The following is a 3,804-nucleotide window of genomic DNA, read 5'->3' on the forward strand; positions in this document are numbered from 1 at the left end:
AAATCCACAGAGGGTACCACACAGAGATAAACTGAGTCTTAGCTATGGATGATGTAACCATACTATTCACCAGTTGTATCTAGTGACCCACAAGAATGCAAAATGACAGTGAGGAGAGACACTGAGGATAAGGTGTTATGTGGGAAGGCCTCCCACTCTGTGAACCTGTTCCATAAGCCTAGGCGTATTCTAAATTAATTGGTTAATCTCTTGTTTCAAACCAGCTAACCTGTTTCTTGTTCCTACTCCGCTTGATTTATTGTTTGTTTACCTAGTTATTTTCTTTTCTATGAATCAACATCTTCACAGACATCTGTGGAATTCACCTGTTGCTTTTTATTGCTTTTCTGGTAGCAATGCAAGTTCTACAAAATCATTGTCGTGTTTACACTTTATAAACAAGTATTATAATTATCTTCCCAAGAGTAAAAAAGATCAAGTATTCTGGGAACAGGAAATATTATTCAAGGTATTTGTGAAAACTGATCCCGTACTGAAATGGAGTCACATGCCCGTTCATATTGGGATAGAAACCAGTAGGGTATAGAGAAATTTCAAAGATATTCGGTAGATATAAGAACATCACACACACAGACTAAGACACACACACAGAGACACACACAAACACACGCACACACTACATGGTATACCCTTACCTCTGATAATATGATACAGTAGAAATATATTTATGAATTTCTATAAAATATAATGAAATTAATCAAAGAAGTCCTAAGAAATTACATGTATAAAAAAATGCATAGACTTGATATTGAAGTCAGGAAAATTTCTACGTAGTGTAAAATGTCAGATACTAACTTCCTGATGTCAATACCATCAGTTTCTATGTGAACCTCCAGAAAAATCACACACGTACGATGATACATATATACTCAAAGTAAATTAAGTTAGTTCAGAATTGTCTTATAGGAAAACCAAATATTTACGATTTGGTTCCAGAAGGCAAACAAATATAAATCGTGATCGTATGAAAAGCACGGTGAAGCTCCAGACTCTGGGAAGTAGAGGAATACAGGCCGAGAAGTCTGAAGGTTTCCACTTCCTCCTCTTTGTCAGACATAGGAAGATACCGTTCAAATTTCACAAAATAAGGAGTAAAGAGATCCAAATGGAATAGCAAAAAAGTAATCAATATAATTATAAAATGCAATAAAGGCAACATTTTAAAGACACTGAGGGGAAACTGACAAAAAAAAAAATCAGCGAACTCTTAGATTCACAAAGTAGCATGAAAAGCTTCCAAATCAGGATCTGAGAGCATACATCTGTAATTCAACATTATTCAGGAATTTTATTTTGAGGACGTCTTCACAGTGTTATTACTTCTCATGCTTTGTAACTGAGAAAATGGAAATGAAGAAATTGAGCAATTCCATTAAAGTCGCACAGCTAATGACCTGCACAGGTGGCATATCGACTCGTTGGGCCTGACTCCAGACCCTGTGTGTGCAGCCATTCTTCCTCACAGTCTCCTAAGCTGCTTAGAGACAGACAAACATTATGTCACCAGCCAAGTTTACGTCGCCCTAGGGCAGAACTGCTTTCACTCATCTTTAGAGCACTACAATAACCAGCTCACTTCCAGTCATGCCCTTAGAAAACCATGCTTCCTGTGCCTCTCAGCAGATATATTCAAAGTACGCTCAAAGTACAGAGACGAGATCTAGCACTCTAGAAGCCAATCTTAAAGTTAATTTAGGATAAGAGCACATGTCCTTGAGTGACGCACTCCAGGAGGCACTCTGAAACACTCTACCAGTTTTCTTTGTTTTTCTATTTTTCTTTTGTTGAAACAGATTTTCTTATATAGTTTTATATATATATATATATATATATATATATATATATATATATATAACGTTCTGATTATGGTTTCCCCTCCCAACTCCTCTGAGAGCCACCCCATCTCTCTTCCCAGTCAAATTCACCAGGTTTTTTTTTTTTATTTCTTCTTTAAAAAAATAAACAGGCATCTAAAGAATAATAGTAAAATAGCATAAAACAAAAACATACAAACTGAGATAGGAAAAACAAACACAGGAAAAGTAGCCAGAGAAAAAGCAGAAGAAAGCACATACTCACACAACCAGGAACCCCATAAAATTACCAAGGCAGAAGCCACAGCACATAATCAAAGGACCTGTACGGTTATAAAGCGCTCCAACGATACATTACAAAGCAAAGAACTCCCTCAAAAGCCAGAGTTCATTCTGTGTTGGCCATGCTGAGCACGGGCCTGCCCTTAAGAGTAGTTTGTATCCCTGGTCTGTGTAAGAGAACTGCTTTTTCCTTTGTGAGTGGTTGTCACTTGGAGATAACGTCTGGGTTAGGGATGGAAACTTGTATCCCCTCCTTCTCTCAGCACTGAGACCCCCGCTGGCACAAACAGGCAGAGGCCCTGTGCATCCTGCCAAGGTCTCTGAGCTCTTATGTGCACTGGTGCTGCTGCCTTTAGAAATCCTTGTTTCAGGCCCATACCTAAACATAGTAAAAGCCATATACAGCAAACCAGTAGCTAACATTAAACTAAATGGAGAGAAACTTGAAGCAATCCCACTAAAATCAGGGACTAGACAAGGCTGCCCACTCTCTCCCTACTTATTCAATATAGTTCTTGAAGTTCTAGCCAGAGCAATCAGACAACAAAAGGAGGTCAAGGGGATACAGATCGGAAAAGAAGAAGTCAAAATATCACTATTTGCAGATGATATGATAGTATATTTAAGTGATCCCAAAAGTTCCACCAGAGAACTACTAAAGCTGATAAACAACTTCAGCAAAGTGGCTGGGTATAAAATTAACTCAAATAAATCAGTAGCCTTCCTCTACAAAAGAGAAAACAACCCGAGAAAGAAATTAGGGAAATGACACCTTCATAATAGACCCAAATAATATAAAGTCCCTCGGTGTGACTTTAACCAAGCAAGTAAAAGATCTGTACAACAAGAACTTCAAGACTCTGAAGAAAGAAATTGAAGAAGACCTCAGAAGATGGAAAGATCTCCCATGCTCATGGATTAGCAGGATTAATATAGTAAAAATGGCCATTTTACCAAAAGTGATCTACAGATTCAATGCAATCCCCATCAAAATACCAATCCAATTCTTCAAAGAGTTAGACAGAACAATTTGCAAATTCATCTGGAATAACAAAAAACCCAGGATAGCTAAAACTATCCTCAACAATAAAAGGACTTCAGGGGGAATCGCTATCCCTGAACTCAAGCAGTATTACAGAGCAATAGTGATAAAAACTGCATGGTATTGGTACAGAGACAGACAGATAGACCAATGGAATAGAATTGAAGACCCAGAAATGAACCCACACACCTATGGTCACTTGATTTTTTGACAAAGGAGCCAAATCCATCCAATGGAAAAAGATAGCATTTTTCAGCAAATGGTGCTGGTTCAACTGGAGGTCAACATGTAGAAGAATGCAGATGATCCATGCTTATCACCCTGTACAAAGCTTAAGTCCAAGTGGATCAAGGACCTCACATCAAACCAGACACCTCAAACTAATAGAAGAAAAACTAGGGAAGCATCTGGAACACATGGGCACTGGAAAAAAATTTCTGAACAAAACACCAATGAAAAACTTATGCTCTAAGATCAAGAATCGACAAATGGGATCTCATAAAACTACAAAAGCTTGTAAGGCAAAGGACACTGTGGTTAGGACAAAGCGGCAACCAACAGGTGGGAAAAGATCTTTTACCAATCCTACAACAGATAGAGGTTTTATATCCAAAAATATACAAAGAACTCAAAAAGTTAGACCGT

Source organism: Rattus rattus, chromosome 12 (genome assembly GCF_011064425.1).
Source record: "Rattus rattus isolate New Zealand chromosome 12, Rrattus_CSIRO_v1, whole genome shotgun sequence".
Classification (NCBI taxonomy): Eukaryota; Metazoa; Chordata; class Mammalia; order Rodentia; family Muridae; genus Rattus; species Rattus rattus.